Source organism: Stenella coeruleoalba, assembly GCF_951394435.1.
Source record: "Stenella coeruleoalba genome assembly, chromosome: 5".
NCBI classification, from domain to species: Eukaryota; Metazoa; Chordata; class Mammalia; order Artiodactyla; family Delphinidae; genus Stenella; species Stenella coeruleoalba.
The window spans coordinates 622,657-642,421 of NC_137150.1; the positions used below are offsets into that span (position 1 = coordinate 622,657).

Genomic DNA, 19,765 nt, shown 5'->3' on the forward strand with positions numbered 1-19,765 from the left:
AATGTTATCATGCTTCAAATCAGAATATGTGCTTTTATTTTATTGCCAGTAACCTCTAGATTATTTTGACATTTAATGCTATTTTGAGCATAGCTGAAGCTACAAATTTCCACATGTGCGAGTGATGGTATTGGTGATGCTCTTGTTGCTATGCCTTATCTTCCTTCCTGTGTGCCTTTGTTGTATCATGACCCATAACTCATCCTTCAGTCACACCCTGGGCTTCCCCAAAGCAGGGATCTAGTAGAAGGGTTATAACGCCCATTCTTGATCAGGGTACCTGGTCATTAAATTCCTTTCCAGGTTCCTAAGGACCTGCTCTGCCTCAGCTGGGAAAGTTATATAAGAATTTGGTCTCAAAGAAGAGCCATTCTGATATCTTGAATAGCAAACTCCTTTTTTTTTTAGAAGGAAAGCACTACTGTTTGGTGGGTTTGTCTTGACATACTTGGAATCCAGAAATTAAAGATTCAATATAGTTTTATTTGGGGAAAAACTCTATTATCTTTATTGCCTTAAATGCTGAGCGCAGCTGTAATTTCACAGAACAATCCATGATGACATCTAAGGCCCAGGTTTATGTCTAGGAGCATATAACTTGGAGTTACAGCTCTTGCAGAGCTCAGTTAAATGTTATACAAGGGGAGTCAGAGTGCACATTGCTTGGTATTGTATTACCAGACTCTGTAAAAACTAGGCAACAATGAGAAACACATCATTCTCTGGATCTCTTGTTGCATTCAGAGTATAGTACTCCCAGTAAACTCAAATGCAAGAGACTTAGCTATTTCTATATCTTAAGTATTTGGGGTTTTTCTATTAGGTTCTGCACTGCAAAGCTACTTAGCCAATTTCCAGTTAGATATAAGAGAAGCGATTTGTATTAGATTCACGTAGCTGATGTGGGAGTGGGTGGAGTTAATCTAAAATCAAATAGCAGAAGTCCTCTTATCTTTAGCAAAACACCTTGAGAAGGACCTATTTATTTATTTATTCTTCTCAGCTTTTAAATAAACCTCTTTATTGTGAAAAATTTCATACATTTACATAAGTAAAGAGAAATGCTTTATGTACCCACCCACAGCTCCAAAAATTTTGTACTCTGGACCAATTGCTTATCATTGCTATCCCTAGATTATTTTGAAACAGATGCAAAGTTCCATACCATTTTATCCATCCATATTTCCATATGTGTTTGCAGGGACATTTTAACTGGAGAAATCTAGCTCCCAGGCCACGAGGGTGAGATCTACAGTCATGGAGGGATTTTTGAGATTCTAGAGGTTTTGTATTCATCTGTAAATTAGGGGAGGGAAATATTACCTATTGCAGAGGGCACTAGAATTAAATAAGTTAATGTGTTTAAATATACTGTGAAATTTTTTAATTGACATAAACTATGAGATAGCATCAATTTATAAAATGAGCAATGCCTATGTTAGAAGAATAGTTTGTTGATGCAACTTGTTAATTTAGTGCTAACTGGCCCATTAGTACTAAATCTGTGTATATTATTCATGCAGCTTAAAAATATTTCTTGAGTACTGGCTACTGGCCAGCCGCAATGCCTCATGGAGTGTTCATCTTATAGGCACCCTAGAGAACTACTTTGCTTCAAAGCAAAATTTATACTCCTATTTTAAGGAGCCCTAAAATACCTTCTTCCCTTGAACTATTTTAGGCATACTGATAATTGTTTCATTTCAAGATTAATGAAACATTTTCTAAGAGGAAAAATTGCAGCTTTATTAAAGAACTGAGAAGGAAATATGATTATATTTTATCAAAAGAAAACATGTAGTTAATTGGCATTATTTTCACCGGGTACCAATTATTATTTTTTATAACTTACATTTACACCATTGCTGGTGAAAAAGTTATAGGTATTAAAGTTGATGTTTCTTTTTTTCTTAAGCAGTGTTATGGTATTATGATTGTTTCCTTTCAAATAGAGTGGAATGTTTTCCCAGAGCAGTTCATATCAACAGTGTAAGTACATAATCCAATGATGAATAATAGTCAAAAGAAAGAAATTAATGGATTCAGTAGAACTGTATAAATTCCCAGCACCAATAAGGAGATCCATTAGTGGGTAAGCAAACAACTGATTAAGAAATATTAAGGGCTCCTGTCTCATAGAACATACGCTATTTATTTTCACATGTTAGCTTATTCTTGGTAATGGCAATTTGCATAACAGGCTAGTAAAGAAATAAAATTGATACATATTTCAAGAGGACAGAGAAGTCTTCACCCATAAAGTTCACGCCTGTGTACTCTGGTTTATCCTATATAAAAGTGAAACAAAACTTTTATTTTGAAGGATGTTAAGCTTTCTAATTTTTGTAATTCAAAATGAGAGATAATAGGGAGAGCACAGAGTCAAACTGACAAGAAGTAAGCAGAGAAAAATGAGGTACAATTTTTAGTTTAATGTGTAGTAATAAAAGGCTATTGTGATATAGGGGGCATTGTGGCATTTTAATAATCAAAATCATAATTGGTGTTTTGACACTGTACACAACATGTTAAACTCAACATAATTATCTTTTGGATATTATCTTATATCCCAGACAGCAAAATTTGTTACAGACATTTCTAAAGGGTGTGCTACTTAGACTTCACCAACAAATATAAGGATGAGTGTTTAAAATAAAAAATCCAGCCTGGAAAAAATCTGGCTAATCAATGGAAAACTTCAGTTTCATTCAGGTTATTGGGATTTTCGGAATCCAGCTTTAGACTAATATTAATGAGGGTGAATAAAGCACATTTCTATGTGTACAAATGAAGCAGAGTTGAATGTTCCAGGGAGACTGGAGAGTACTTCTGAGAAAAGCATGTTCTTCCATGTGAGATTTGCAGGGATTAACCACTACTGTTCCAATGATGTTAAGAGACTTATTCAAGGTCACCGAGTTAGTTAGTGACAGACCTAGGACTGAAACTAGGGTCTCCTGATTTACAATGCATATTTTTACTTACAATGCATTATATTTTTTGAAAAGTCTGGGCTAGCAGGCTGATGCTAGATGGTAGATGTTTGTGAATGCCTAAGTTAAGGTGTTTGGATTCAATCCTGGGTAGTATGGACTAAAACCTTGAATTTCTCCAAAACAGCTACCCACTAACTACATTATCAAACTGAAGGCTAAGTCCTCCTTATTGTTCATATCCTCTTCTTGATTTTTTTTTTTTTTGCTGTAATTTTCACTATACTTCTCTGTCCTGGTTTCCATCTTACCTTTCTGAATAGTCTCTTATTTTTTCTTTCAACCCTGGCTTCTTAAATTTACGTTTTGTTTCTCTTCTTGTTCTTCCCTTGAGTGAGATCCATCCAGCCCAGTGGTTTTTCATTTCATATGAACTTGCATAAAAATCAGTTGTACAAAATGGGAACTTTACTTTTATACTCATGTATCATTTTGTTTTGAACTCCTTTTCCTGCTGATGGCAGAAATTGTGAATGGAGTCATTATCAATTATATTAGCCTCTCTTGGCCTAAAAGTCTCTTTTGCATTTCAAGGGTTCACCTCTTCATTTCTTTCTCCCAAGGTGACAGCCGGGGGCAGGAGGAAGCTTCAGCATCCCCACGCCACTGGAAGAGGGCCAGGGGCTCTGTACCCACTTCTTCTATTGGCCTCTACTGACCTTAGGTGGGGTGAACCCATTGCTGTGGCTTTGGAGAACCTACCTTGGTGTTCGTGGGTTGAGCTGTCTTCTCTGTGCCCGGCCCCCACAATGCAGCGATGATGGCCTGGTGAACTTGCTAGCTAGCCCTACAGCCATCTTCTACATTCCCAGCAGGGTACAGGGGAGCTTTGAATTCCCATGCATCCATATACAGCTCAGGGGGAACGAACTGGCAGTCAGGGGTACCACCAGCCGAGGTGCTTTTTTCATACTTTCCAACTATATTTCTATTTCATGTACCAGTCATTCAATTATCCATTCAACAAATACTTAGTGAATACCTTCTAGGCGTCAGGCACTATTCTATGTGCTAGGCCACAGCGAACAAAACAGACAAGGAGTCTACCCTCACGAGCTTTATGTTAAATGCCCATACCAACCACAGAGTATATAGTGCCATTATGATCACAAAGCTTCTCTGAAGCTTCTAGCTTTTTGTGGCTGGACCTGGTTTGTCCCCCTCAAATCTTCTGTGTGTTTCTATCCCACTGCTGGGGCTCAGCCATGCTGGAGTGGGTATGCAAAGGAAAAACAAGGATGCTTGCACCTGCCTTCACATCTTTTTCTTTCTCTCAGATGTCTTCTTTGAGTTTCAGAAAGACTCCCCAGTTCCCCGTCCACTCTGCCAGAAATTGCCCTTCCATCACGTACTTCTCCCTCCCTGGGTATTCCTTACCCTGTGGTTTATAAGCTTCAGCCTCCTGGCATGGTCTCAGTAGCATAAGGGCCATGGGGAGAGAAGTACACAACATTTTCTAAGACAGCAAAATACATTGGGGTGTGTTTTACAACATAGTTTCCATACTCATATTCTGAAGACCTCCAAAGCTATCTGTCTGATCTCAGCCTCTCCTGTGTGCCAGACCTAAATTGTGAACTGGATGTTTACCTGCATGTGTAACAGGTACCTCGTAGTCAGCAACTCCCACAGTGGATGGCTTGAACCTAGTCATGTTCTACACCTCATCACCTAAAGTAGAACCTTGACATCTTCAATTTACTGTCCCTCAAATCCTACATCCACTTCACTAGCAAATTTTACCAATTCTATCTTTGAAATGTCTGACAAATCCATCTTATTTCAGTTCTCATTCTCATTATCTCATGAGATATTATCTCATTCTCATTATTTTATTATCTCATTACAATATCTACCTTTCTTGCTTCTAGTCTCTTCCCCACTCCTAGCAGTGATTCAGGGTACCACGTCTGTACTGTCCAAAAGGGATCGATAGGAAATGGGTGTGTGTGTTGAGGGGTGCCATTGTGTTTATCACAATGACCTTGAATGCTACTGATACATAGGGGCAGCAGCTAGGGATGCTAATACTATGCCGTGTGCAGGACAGCCCTACACAAAATGTGTGAAGCAAAGCCAGTAGGAGATGCATATTCAGAGATTTATCGTGAGGAATTGGCTTATATGATAGTGGTGGGGGGCTAGCTCAGCAAGTCAGAAATCCCTAGGGAAGGCTGAAACTGTGGGGACAAGATGAAACTGCTGTCCAGGGATATAATTTCTTTTTCAACTCACAGAAGCATCAGCTCTGCTTTGAGGACCTTCCAAAAGATTGAATCCATTCCACTCAGTTTTCTAGCATCTCCCTCTCTCCCTATGTAACCACAAATATCATATTTCAAAAAATTACGTCTTATCTGGATAAATTAAGTGCTTATATAGTGAGTCCTAGAAATTTATTCTAAGCTTTTGTTGAAATAATAAAGAAAGAATTCTATGATAATCTGATATTGTCACACTATTGAAACATGGCACAAATAATCATCATCTTAAATTCCATCTACTTTGGGGGCCCAGGCAACTAGTAGAATACTTATTAGCAAAGATTATTTTCTAAATACACAAGCCCTTCATAATAATCTTATAATTTTTTTAATTAATTTTTATTGGCGTATAGTTGCCTTACAATGTTGTGTTAGTTTCTACTGTATGGCAAAGTGAATCAGCTATACATATACATATATCGCCTCTTTTTTGGATTTCCTAATTTTATAATTCTTTAACTTTTAAAATTCTTATTGTAGTTTTATAATACATTTTATATATGTTCTTAGCAAACTTTATTCACAGGCATTTGATATTTTTTCTTAAATTTTCACATACCTTTAAAGTTGACCACTTAAGAATTGAGCAAATATGTAAGCACCTAGTGCAAATTTTCCTAGTGCATTTTCCTAGTGCAAATTTTTTAAAATGTTTTATCGGAGTTGCTTTACTTTTAGTATACCATATCTCATTTAAAATTGCTGAGCATGCCTGAGTCTGCAGGTCTCTGCTAAGAGATTAAATTAAACCATGTAGAAAATGATATATTTTAAAAGGACAATATTTTTGTAAACATCTTTGCTTTTATTGTCTGGTTAATTGTTGGCTGAATTTCCCCCAAGTCTGTGAAAATGCAACAAGTAATGATGCAGTGAAAGAAATATCAGGAAAAATCATGACTTGTGTTGGAAATGTTCTATACTTCTTATGTTTTCAGAAAATAAAGCAAAGCTTTATAGCCTCCCACAGAGATATATATATACAATTCTCACATCCATGCTACACCCCCCTTTTATTAAGATATAATTTATATACAGTAAACGGTGCAATCCCCTGCCTATGGACGGACTTAATATTTCAGTCATTATAGATTACTTTTGCCTATTGTTTGGCTTCATGTAAATCCAACAGTATGTACTACTCTTCAGCATCTGGCTTCTTTCACATGATATAACATCTCTGAGATTCATTTATGTTGTTGTTGTGAATATCAATAATTTGTTTATCCTGCTAGGTAATATTACATCATATGACTGTATCCCAATTTGTTTATTTTCCTGTTGATGAACACTTACATTGTTTTCAGATTTGGGCTTTTGTAATAAATAAGATTGGTATACATTTTCTTCTACAAGTTTCTGGTGGATATATTTTTATTTCTCTTAGGTAAATACCTAGGAATAGAATTTCAGGGTCATAAGGTATTGTATGTTTAAAGAAACTACCAAACAATTCTCCAAAATTATACTGTTTAAAACATTCAGGAGCAATGTATGAGAGTTCCACAATTGTTCCACACTCTTGCCAACGTTTGGTATTGCCAGTCTTTTTTATTTTAGCCTTTGTAATGGGTGTAAAAGGGTATTTCTTTGTGGTTTTGTTTTGGTTTTGGTTTTGGTTTTTTTTTGCATTCCCCCCATAACCATGGATGTGGAACACCTTTACATGTGCTTATTGGCCGTTTATATGTCTATTTGTATGTGAATGAAGTATCTTTTCAAATCTTTTCCTCATTATTTTATTGAATTATTTGTCTGTTTTTGTTGATATGTAGGAGTTCTTTATATGTCCCAGATATGAATCTGTTTTCAAACATACATATTGAAAATATTTTCCCCAGTCTATGACTTGATTACTGATTTTATTAATGGTATTTTTTTGATGAACAGAGATTTTAAATTTTGTTAAAGTCCAATTTATTTAGTTAGTTTTTGTTGTTGTTAGTGCTTTTTACATCGTATTAAAGAAATTGTTGCTTATCCCAAGGTTGCAAAAATAGGCTCTTTTTTAAAAAATAAATTATTTATGGCTATAGCTTTTACATTTATGTCTATGATCCATTTTGATTTAATTTTGTACATAGAATAATAAAGAGGGTATCCATGTGGGTATCAAGCTTTTCCAGTATCATTTCTTAAAATGTCTAATCTTTTTACATTGATTTTACTAGGCATCTTTGTTGAAAATAATTTGACAGTATATGTGTGGATCTGTTTCTGAATTCTATTCTGTTCCATTGATCTATATGTCTATTCTTAGGCCAATTCTACACTGTCTTGATCATTGTAGCTTTGTAATACGTCTTGAAATTAGATTGTGTAAGTCCTCCCATTCTGTTTTTCTTTGTCAAGTTTGATTTGGCTCTTGGAGACCTGTTGTATTTCCTTATTAATTTTAGAATCCATTTGACAATTTCTTTGAAAAATCATGCTCTAATTTTGATTTCTGCCCTTTGTTTTAACATGGAGAATATCTTTGCAACACTTTGAAAAATCAGTCTCTTACTTCATTTATTCAACACAATTTATTGAGCATCTATTCTCTTCTGGAGACTATTCCAGTTTAATGCTATAACAGTGAACAAAACAGCTGACAGCCCCTACCTTCATAGTGGGGGGAGACATATAATAGATACATAAAATATATTTAAGTGCTATGGACAAAAATATAAAAAGGCAAGATAATAGAAGGTAATTGGTAGATATGGAGAGACAGGCTATTTTGCATAGAAATGTCAAAATGGAATGGGAAAACCTCTGTAATTATGCAACATTTGAGCAGAAACCTGAATGCATTAAAGGGACAGGTCATGCAAATATCTGGAGGCACAGCATTGATGGCAAAAGGAACAGCAAATTCAAGGCTCCTGAGGTGGAGCATGCCTGACAGGCTCAGGGAGAGGGCAAGGAGGCCTCTGTGGCTCCAGTGCAGTGAAGCAGGAGAGACAGCAGGAGGTGAGGAGGCTATCCGCCATGGTATAGACAAGAGATGTGAGTTTAGAGAAAGGAGGCGACGTTATGTTTAAAAAAGGTACATCTGGCTGCAGTTTAACAATAGCTTGCCGAGAGCCGGGAGCCGAAGTAGTGAGATTGGTTAAGAGAAGATTGCAGTGGACCAGGCAAAAGATGATAATAATTTTAACTTTTTTTCTTTCATTTTTTAATTATTTTCCCACAGACAATCAGTTAGATGATTAGATGTCATGTACGAAGTGTGCAGTTTAAGAATTAGACCTCATGTAATTCTGCGTTAAAACGGAAGAGTGTCATTCTAATTTGTGGGGTCCACTTACAGTGTTCATGTCTAATTCCAGACTGTTTAATGCCTTAAGCATTGCTGGTTTTCAGTTGCATTTCTCGTTTTTGAGCAATCCAAATTGGAATGTCTTAAAACTTGACCACTTGATGATTCTCTGTGTATTGTTTCTTCTCTAAGCTGAGAGGAATTACCTGATTCTGGCCTCTTGAATTGCTTTTAGAAACATTAACATATACATTCAGTTATTTTCCTTTTTTATATGTAGTCTTCAAACAAAATGGTAGTCAGTAACTGTTGATGTACACCATATCTTCTGTATTTTGAACGTTTTACTTTCAGATTATGACACTATTCTTCTCCTCATCTTTATTAATATAGTTGCTTCTTGAAAACTTGTCTTTGAATTAGTAATACTAATAGAGAGCCCACTGTGGATACGAGGTTAATTATGGGATGGCGGTGAAACATTATCAAGTATGGTAAATTTGATACTCAAATTTTAGATCTAATTGTAATAATTCACTCTCTAATTTATTTAATTTAGTGACAGTTCATTAATATGTTCTTGAGCTTTTAAGAAGTTCTAATTAAGAAAGTATCATGATAATGGTGGGATCATAATTATATGCATTTAATTATAGTAAAGCAAAATATTTAGCTTTGTATAATTATTTTCAAGTTCAAAGCAAAATAATCCTTAACATCTAAACTTGAAGAGGACATTTTCCTTCATTATATAATATTTATAGATTTAGCTACTTTCAGGGCTCCAGACACCAGTTTTTCTGATTTAGTTTGAACACATTGCTCTTTTCCTTGATAAGTGAGGCACAGAAGAAGGAGCATGCTTTAGGGTTTCATAAATAAATTAGGCAATGATATAATTCAAATGACTTTGGAGCTAACAGATCTCCATCTACATAGTGAACAACCTGCTGCATGCTTGCTTCATCTGCCCACGAGTCCATAGTGACAAAGCCAGTTTCCCAGAGTGGCCCCTTCAGCCACCTGACCACACTGGCTGATTTTTTTAATACCTTGAAATTGAGGGACTAAGTTTATGTACAATAATATGTAGTCAGTGATCTGTCTCCGACTTTGAATTTTCTTTGTGCTATCATTCATGAAAAGCATGGAATGTGGTTCGCCGCTGAAAAGCGATCACCTCCATGAGATGAACTTCCATCCAGCACCGGAGAGCCCTAAGTGTATGTATTTAAGGTTACGGTTATTAACAAAGTGCATGGAAGAAACTAGGTAAAGCTGTAACTGAAATAGAATATGAATATTTCAGAACACAGAAGAAATAGTGCATTGTTTGTGGTTCTAAAGGAGAGCTTCCACAAGATATAACCGGTGTTATGCTTTATATGTGTTTCTTGCCTTTCTTTCTCTCTCTTCCTATAAAACTAACATTCTGGGCAATTAAAAAAAAATTACACTAGTCTTAATAAAATAGGCTCTCTTAATTCTTTCCCTACTGTCTCAGTTAATTTGGGCAGTGTCAGTCTGTTACTGTTAGAATTACTATTTAACTGAAAATGTATTATGATCTGCTGCACACATTTAAAAAAATGACATTATAATGAGCAAAACTGAGCTAAACATAATTGTGCCACCAGCACTGGGACAGGAAGTGCCTCCTATAATGGTGATGATTCCCATGTCAGTGATAATTTTCTTGTCTGGTTTGCACTGTCTTCTCCTTGCTGCCATATTGATGCACAGAATGTGTCCATCCTTCTTAGGAGACGCAGATGTGAGTTAACTCCCTCTCCTACTCCTAGAAAAATCTTAAGTAATTAGAAAGTAAAAACTGATGACAGTAGCCAGATTCCATTGTTCAAGCTGCACGTTTTCCTCCCAACTCCCTTTAACAGGTTTGTGTATTTGCTGGAGGCAACTTTTGAAAACATCATAAGGGCCTCAACCCTCAAACGAAGAAAGGCTCTCAAGCTAAAAGAATAGAAAGGGTCACAGGAGGAGAAAGCCTTAAATTGAATGCTTTTTTTCAGATTTTATTTTTTTTATTCCAGGTGTCCTAAACTAGAAAGCCAGTTGAATTCCTTAATTATAACAATGTATCACTTTCTAGAATCATCATGATGAGCAGAAATAACCCACAATGACTTATTTTACAATTATATTCTTGAAATTTCCATTGAAACACCAAGGGAAGATTGAAATTTGTTTAAATCAAGGAGTCATTTTCTATTAAAAAAATTTTTTTTAATTTATTTATTTTTGACTGCGTTGGGTCTTCGTTGCAGGGCGCGGGCTTCTCATTGCGATGGCTTCCCTTGTTGTGGAGCATGGGTTCTAGGTGCGCAAACTTCAGTAGTTGTGGAGCACGGGCTTAGTTGCTCCGCGGCAGGTGGGATCTCCCTGGACCAGGACTCGAACCCGTGTCCCCTGCATTGGCAGGTGGATTCTTAACCGCTGCGCCACCAGGGAAGCCCCAAGGAGTCATTTTTTAAAGTACAGGACGGGTATGGGTATTAGATAGACCTGGCTGCAGGCCCTGCTTTTGGCACCAACAAGCTATCTCTGTAATCTTGAGTTGGCTGCTTTTTCTCGAGCTAGTTGTGAGTGTTTAAGTACATTTCTAATGATCTCGGTTGAGAATAATCTGAGGGAGAAGGATCTGTGGGTTGGGACAGAAAAAGGAAGAGGTATGAAAGAGGTTGTGCGGTTTTCTAAGGAAAGGTTTGAGCCTCCGAACGTGCTCGTAGGTTTGTATCAGGGCTGGGCATGGGCAGGACTGAGGCTGGTATTGGAAGCCCCTTGTAAGAGCTTAGGCATTGGAAACATTTCTGAGAAGCACACCTTCAGCTCTGGCAAGGGGTATCCAAAGCTCTTCCAATTTCAGGTTCTAAGATAGCAGACCAGGGTGGACCCAAGAAGCAGGAATGAACAATTCTAAGGCACAGAAACAGGAAGACTTTGAACAGCTAATAGAGGACTAGACAAAGAAAATTAAAATGTTCCTTCAACTGCACATTTCTTCAACCGATAATTAAATCTGACTTACACTTAAATGCCATCTAGTAAGTAGTAAGAGGCAGATAAAAACTAAGTTCATGGTGTCTTTTTATATATTGCTTTTAATGAATGCATACAGATCATGTGATGGTGTGTTTGAGTAACTTTTCTTGAGAATGTGAGAAGTTATTTTAAGAGTCAATGAGGTATAATCCACACAAAATCAACTGCATTTATTGAAAGTGTGAAATTTGAGGTTTTGAGTATGTGTATCCCTGTGAAATCACAATGAAGGCAGTGAACACATCCATCCCAAAGTGTCCTGCTGCCCATTTGTGCCCCTTGCTTGTGCCCCTCACGCCTCATCCCAGACAATCATTGATCTGCTTGCTGCGCTGTAGATTGGTTTTAATTTTAAAACAATATAAATGGGGTTATATAGCACATACTCTATCTCTGAATTCGTTCAGTCAGCATCATTATTTTGAGATCTGTCTATGTTGTTTTGTGTATCGATACTTCATTCCTTTTTACTGTTAAGTAGTTTTCTGTTGTACACCACAGGTTGTTCATCCATTCATCTGTTAATGAACATTTGAGTTCCATATTTGGCTATTGAAAATATCAAGAAAGCTGTGATGAACATCTGTGTCTGTATGGACACAGACTTTTTTTTCCTTTGGGGTAAATACCTAGAAGTGAAATGGCTGGGTCGTATGATAGGTGTGTAATGAACTTTTGAAGAAACGGCCAAACTGTTTCCTAGAGCGGTTGTAACCTTTCACATTCCCGGTTTGAGAGATTCGAACTCTATGTGTGTACTGAGAGAGGTTGAAGTGAATTATAGTATTTGTGGAAACCATCTTTGATTTGTGCATCTCCAAAGTCATAAGGAGTAAGAGGGAAAATTCAATTCACTTTTTGTGGTCAAACTCTCACAAAATATTCTACTTTGAAATAATCATATGATATAAATATTCTTATTGTTAATGTTTGTTTGATGTTTTGTGCATATTGACAGACTTAGCCAAAATCTGAAATGTGTCCAGAAAAAAGCAATTAAAATTCAATAATTAGTACTTTCTTTGAAATTTCCAACTTTAATCATTTTCAGTGATCTAAGTGATCTAGAATCCTCTGCCTGCATTACTACTTGCTGGGAGAGAATTACAAATGGGCTTGGCCTTTACCAGTTTCTGTCTAGGTTTTATAGTCTTACTCAGTTGATATATATGTCAGTGTTTCTAATTCAGTGTCATAGCATTTTACTTCAATTTACAAATAAATTATGCTGTAGAGTGGAATTTGTTAGTACACACAGGAGTTTCACTTTCTTTATCACATACACTCAAGTCCTAGTAAGCTTTGGTCACTGTATTATGACCTTCTTAAGAACATCCATTGATTCATCATTAATATTTATTACTGTTTGCTGGCACATACCAGACTATGTCTGGTCCATCTCTGCATTCTGTAGGGCACAGTGTATTGCACATAGGGGCCAGTCCACAAATATTTGTCAATTAATAGATGAATGACTCTTATCTTAGCATAAATTCCATATTTCTCACTGTAATGGGACTAAAATCTCAGCTACTGTCTTGAACCTACAGCCTTTGCCATAGTCACAGCTTAAGGCCTCCACCCCTTTTTTCTGAGATCCCGTTGCTGAGGCAACAGGATTTTTCCATGCCTGCTTGCATCCTGTTGCCAAGGCAACAGGGTACACACAGTTGGCAGGCTGGTTTGAGACATTGGATGTTTGCGGTATCCTGCGGTATCCAGAGATGCCTGTGGTTCACAACTTCTTTGATAAATCAGTGTGTGCATAATTGTATTCAAGGATATGCACTTGACTCTAATCTTGGTGTATAAAGATGACTGTGGATGTTTGTGATCATCCAGTACCATACATGTTACTGGAAAGACCTTGTGTGATCTCAGGAACTAGGGATCTTGCGTCCCTTCAGCAGAAATCTTGGCTTATTTTGACTGGCTACTGTTCTCTAACCCCACTCCTTTTTCATAATCCATATCTACTTTCATTTAGATTGAATAAATGCTCTTGGTCATGGCTAGCCAGAATCAACCTGGCCTATCAGGCAATCTCACAATCAAGCGGTCTTGCAAAAACAATTTACTGTCAGTAGGATCACTGTATTCCTTTTCTGTGACCGTTCTCAAATTTCCTGGCTAAATGCTTATTAGTTTCTAGCTGTTATTGGAGCACGAGTGGAGAACCACAGGAGCACTGTGCCACCTTCTTGCAGTGATACCAACTCTGTTAACATTATAGGTAGACAAAAAGTCCTTATGGGGCAGGAGAAGGCCATCCTACATAATGTCCCTTTTTCACACGGGACATGTTTATGAGTGTCACCTCCTGAAGGAGACTTTCAAGCTGTAAAATGCTGGTGAGCTCAGATGGTGTGGTTGCATCACCTTAATGTGGTAAGCCCTGCCTCTCATTTCGTAAGATTGAACATTTCTTTTTATCAATTTTTTGGGTGATGGCCAATTAGATGTACAGCTTTTAGTCTTGGAGACAGGAATAAATAAAAGTGAAAGATTTCTGTTGGAGTTGAGGCAAGGTCTCTGGAAATCATAGAATCAGTGAGTGCAGAGGCCATCTGGCCCAACACCTTCATTTTACCTGGAGGAATTCACCAGGATTTCCGAGGCTGTGGTGTGCTGAGTTCCATCAGGGATTCAGTTGGAAAGTTGGGTCTCCGTGTTGCTCCTTGTGTTGGAACAGAAGGACTCTCAGTCTTTCTGGTCATATCCTGTGAGCACTTGTGGTAGCTGAAGGAAATTATTATGATATTATCAAGGAATTGCTGATACACTTCAGGGTTATAACGGGTGTTGCAGACTTGACCTAGACAGACCATGCCATAAGCCAACTATGTTGACTGGGAAAGGCAGGATCTCTCACCACTGGAGGAACTTAAGTGGGGATCTCAACAAGTCTGTGTGTCCATCCTCATGTAACCTTTCCCAACTTCAACATCAGCAGCTCTCCAGACACCTAGGTCCCCATCCTCAGGCTTGTGGGCTCCTAAATGCCTTGAATCATTGACAAGCATCTACTGACTCTTGGTGTAATTCAGGTAGACGGAGAAAATTCAGGTCAGCATTCAGAAGCTGCCTCCTCGGCAGCCTGGCCGTGTCTGAGTGGAACCCCTTTTGGGTTCCTAAAGACTGAAGATGGGTGTGAGAAATGAGCACTTCAGTATGGGGACTGTGGAGTCCCTTTTAAAACTATGGAGACTGCCTTCTTGCTGCGAAATATTCGATTCAGACACCACATCTAGCTTCTCTGGATTCTTATCTGAGAATTTGAGGCAGGAAAGAAAAACCTGCCATGATCTAAGCTGTGACATGTCTGTCTGGATAGTTTTGACTGTATTCTGGGATTGCACACAAAGTTAAAAGTAACTTTGATGGCTTCCTAAAATAACAAGAAAAGAGGGAAAGAAGTGAGAAAGTCTCAAAGTGAATCTCTCTACATGCTTGTGTGTGGGGAGCGTGGGCTCTTTGTGGTCAACACCATGTCTCTTCACTTGTCTTCCTTTCCTGCAACTAAGCTTGTCTCTGATGTGTATATCAGTTGGATTCTTCTTTTGTTTTTATTCTTGCTCATTCCTTCAGTTTCAACAGGGGTGTGTTCATTAAGCGGTGTGATTGCTTTACACAAATATACACACAAAGCCACAGGCACACACTTAAATATATGTATCTTCTTACCCTAGCCAGTATTAAAGAAACATAAAATAATTTTATAGAATCTCACTGGCCAAGTCCAGCCCCACAGAGGGTTGACACCACCAATTTTTTTGAAAACCATATATTGAATGAAGACCAGCTGCCGGAATGATTAAAAATAAACAAGACCACCTATTCCAGAATTTCTCAAGCATTGTGGTCTCAGGACCCCTTTTCAAAATTATTGAGGACCCTCAAGACCTTTTGTTTATGTGAGATATAGCAATGTCTATCATATTAGAAATTAAAACTGAAAAACTTAAAACGGTTTATTATCAGTGAGGAGGTATGAGACGCCATCTCTACGCATGAGGTGCTTAAAGAATAGTGCCTGTAGTCACTCTACTAGTATTTTAAAGATTAATGATATAACCTATAATAGAAAATCTGAAAAGAAAATATGTATAACTGAATCACTTTGCTTTACACCTGAAATTAACACAATATTTTAAATCAACTATGCTTCAATAAAAAAATATTAAAATATCTAAGGGAAAATAGAAAAAAATAATGATAATACATCTAATATATATGAAGTAATAATGATACCTAACATTCATTTGAAACTTCCAATATGCCAGGATATGGCCTAAGAACTTTACATGTTATTGTTAAATTTAATCTTCAAGACAATTATACGAGGTAGTGGATTCGTTTCTAGGGCTTCTCTTAGTGATGTAACACAAACTGAGTGGCTTTAAACAATAGAGAGTTATTCTCTAAAATTTCTGGAGGCTGGAAGTCCAAATCAATGTGTTGGTAAGGCCAGGCTTTCTCTGAAGGCTCTGTTTCATACCTTTCTCTTAGCTTCCACGGTTGCTGACGATCCTTGACATTCTCTAGTTTTTACAAGCATCATTCCAATCTCTGTCTCCATCATTAAATGGCATTCTCTCTGTGTGTCCCTCTTCTTCTTAGAAGGACACCAGCCGTACCGAATTTCGAATCCATGACTTTGTTTCCAAATAAGGTCATATTCTCAGGTTCTGTCTTTGGCTGTGACTCTTCTTCCATCTTTAAAGGCCCCTTTTAATTACATTGGACCCACTTGAATAATTGAAAATAATCTCCCCAACTGAAAATTATTAACTTAATCACACCTGCAAAGTCCCTTTTGCCAAGTAAGATTCACAGATTTCAGGAATCAGGACTTGGGCTTCTTTGGAGCCATCGTTCTGTTCAGCACAAGCACCAGCAAGGACAGATCTATAGGGAGGGAACAATCTGCAAAGGTAAGACCTCACCGAGCAGAGAAAGTGTGGGTTAGGTCTTAAAGGTGGGGATATTTCATGAGGTGGAGAGGACCCCAGCCAGTCTGTGCAGCATGAGTGAAGGCATGGCAGTTACAATGAGCCTGGCATGAGCACCGGGGCAGGAAGGGGATGGGTCTCACTGAAGAAAAGAGGTGAGAGTTGGAAAATGAGGGGAACCAAATCTGAGAAAATGTTGGGATGGAACCTCAACTATTCAACTAGGAAATTTAGAGCATAGTACTTGCTTTTCCACAATTAACATTTCAGTATAACGTATGCATGGTCTTTGCTGGAAATTAGGAATGGATTAAATACCCTTCTAAGATTCTATAACAGAGCTTCTTTTCTTTCTTTTTTTAATAATTTTATTGGAGTATAGTTGATTTACAACGTTGTGTTAGTATCAGGTGTACAGCAAAGTCATTCAATTATTCATATACATATATTCACTCTTTTTCAGATTCTTTTCTCATACAGAGGTTCTTCCACAAGAGTTAGAGTCCTGAGCCCCATGTCAGGCTCCCAAGCCTGGGGAGCTCACATCAGGAGAAGAAGCCCTCAAATCATTTGGCTTTGAAGGCCAGCAGGGTTTGAGTAAGAGCTCCGCAGGACTGGGGGAAACAGAGGCTCTACTCTTGGAGGAGACACACAAGGCTTCACGTGCACTGGGACCCAGGCAAAGTGACTCCATATCAGCTTGGGCCAGACCTACCTGTGGGTCTAGGAGGGTCTCCTGGGGAGGAGGGGGTTGGGTGTAGCTCACCGAGGGGGCAAGGACACTGGTGGTGGAGGCCCCAGAGAATACTGATCGGTGTGAGCTCTCCCAGAAGTCACCATTTTGGCATCAGGACGCAGACCCACTGAACAGGCTCCAGGCTCCAGAGCTGCTTTTCTGATTAGCATCTTTTTCACTTTGTCTTTCCTGATGCCTTTGCCTGTTTTCTTCTTCTTCTTCTTCTCTTTTACTTTTATTTGCATTTATTTTTTGCGGCATTTATTCCCGGGCCATAAGTTTTTATTTCTTCAGTTTCTTCTGGGATATCTTCTCCTTCTGGGCAACCTCCTCTTCTGGTTTAGGAACAATCTGTTCTTTTTCAGTAAGGATCATCTCAATGTGGCAGGGAGAGCTCATGTATGGGCTGATCCGGCCATGAGCTCTGTAAGTCCTGTGACACATCTTGGGGGCTCTGTTCACTTGCATGTGCTCAATGCCAGAGAATCTACGTCTAAGCCCTTAAGTTCAGCATTACTGTTTGCATTTTTGAGCATGTGCAGTAAAAATTCAGCACTCTTGTCGGGCCACCGACCCTGCATCCAGCCCCACTGTTTGGCCTGGGCACACCTACCAACTCCACCATTGTAATGACGGAATGGCACACATTGCTTCTAAAGTGACACCCTTCAGATACTTGGTGGTTTTTCAGATATGCATACCCTTCATGGCCTGGACATTTTCACGAGCGTTCTTAAAGTGAACACAAAGGTTTGAACCTCTTGACTTGCTTTGGGGTTTTCTGGGTCGAGCGAATAGCGGACCATTTTTAGAGGTCATCTCAGGCCGCTTACCGGAAAAAAAAATAAAGCTCTTCTCTTCTTTAATTGAGTTTTAGCTTTGTAGCAGACACCGTCAGCACCTCTCCCCTCAGTTCTTGTTTCTCACCCCCTTACCTTCCAACTGCCAGCATTTACTTTGCCTGACATCTCTCCCTGACCCAAAACTCCCTTTGCACACCTGCCAGATGATCGGACATTTGTGGAATTCACCACTCCCCCACTCCTCAGCCGCTCTCCCCCAACGATGGAGGGGGTAAGTATACATATTGTGGTTCCCTGGTACCCCTCAGCTGAGAAAACTCTGAAGCATGTGTCCTACACTGGCTCTCAGAACTCCTCAGCTGTGTAAGCTCCGGTTGCCCTCAGGGGTAACTTGATTGACACTGCACCCTTGACTGGCTCCTTTTCCTACCCAGCTCACTTTCCCAGTCCCCTGCACATGTTTGCTGGCATTGTCTTCCAGAAAAACTACTTTCACACGAATCCATGTCTTGGGGGCCATGAATCATGTGGCTGGGGGAACCCAAACTAAAATAGGCTTTCATCAACCCCCGATTCAACCTATCTGAAAGTTAAAAGAAACGTGTTTACTAGAAAAAAGTAACAGAAGAGATAGGTGCGAAGAGGAAGGGGTAGAAATTCTGATAAAACACGGTTCTCATTAGCAATGTCCCAGAAAATAGACCACATGCCCATTGTCAGGGTCGGAGTATGACAAAGGAAATATGGTCTGTAGAATCTCTGGGAAGAGATCCAGTCCAGAACACTGGCATCTGTAGTGGACACGTTTGCAGTTCCTAACCAACCCGGTAACCTCCTAGTGTGAGCATTAGCGAGAGGGTCCTTTGGGTTCCGACTTCTCATGATTCATATGGTCCGTCACTTTTTTGGAAGAATATGGTGCCAGAAAGGCCAATTTTCTGTGAATCCAATCACCTGAGGAACTGCTGAAGGAAGACCCAACATGAGTGCCCCCACCTAAGCTACTGAGAAAACATTTATTTTTTCCTCCGAGGAATTCTGGGTGGCATTGTCCTGGAAGATGCACACCTGTCAGTTTCCTCAACCCCATGGAAGAGTCCCATGGACTGAGGTTTATCCTGTCATCTCTCTCCTTTCATTGGTTGAAGAGCAAGTAATGTATTTTTGTTTCAACAGAAACTCAGAATTGTCTTTTGAATTTGTGAGGTCAATTTCAAATAACTATTCAAGCTCTGGAAAAGAAGGTCAAGTTCATCATCATGCTTTGATTATAGTTCTTCTGTCTGTTATCCTTTGCTTTTTAGAAGACAGGTTATGTTGAATGTGTAAAACAATTGGAGGCAAGTTGGAAACTTTGCAAACACTTATGACTTACACTGAACTTCAAGAGGTGGAGGGAGAGAAAGGTTTGGAAAGGTAAAGACAGATTGGGTGGGTACTGGGAAGTAGGAATGAATACTATTGATAGGTGGGCTGAAGCCCTTGAAGAGGGCTTTGTGCCACAGTGATGGATGTGAACATTATCGTGGGGATTCCAATGAATATTTCTGAGCATGGGAGTGATGCAGTCGACGTGATGAATGGAGTCCCTACAAAGGTTTTCTTTTACTGCCACAATTTCCTTGTCATTCAGAGACGTCATGCAGGATAGATTAGGTGACACATGTGAGATTCCATTTGACCTTTTTTTTTTAGGTCAAAGCAGTCGACTGT

At 38.7% G+C, this 19,765-nt stretch overlaps 1 pseudogene across 1 annotated transcript; it reads right to left on the reverse strand.

Moving 5' to 3' along the window:
- Positions 1-17,282: 17,282 nt before the first annotated feature.
- LOC307186840 (large ribosomal subunit protein uL22-like) lies at positions 17,283-18,055 on the reverse strand (annotated as a pseudogene). Its single transcript has one exon. The product of its transcript is annotated as a large ribosomal subunit protein uL22-like (transcript).
- Positions 18,056-19,765: the final 1,710 nt, after the last annotated feature.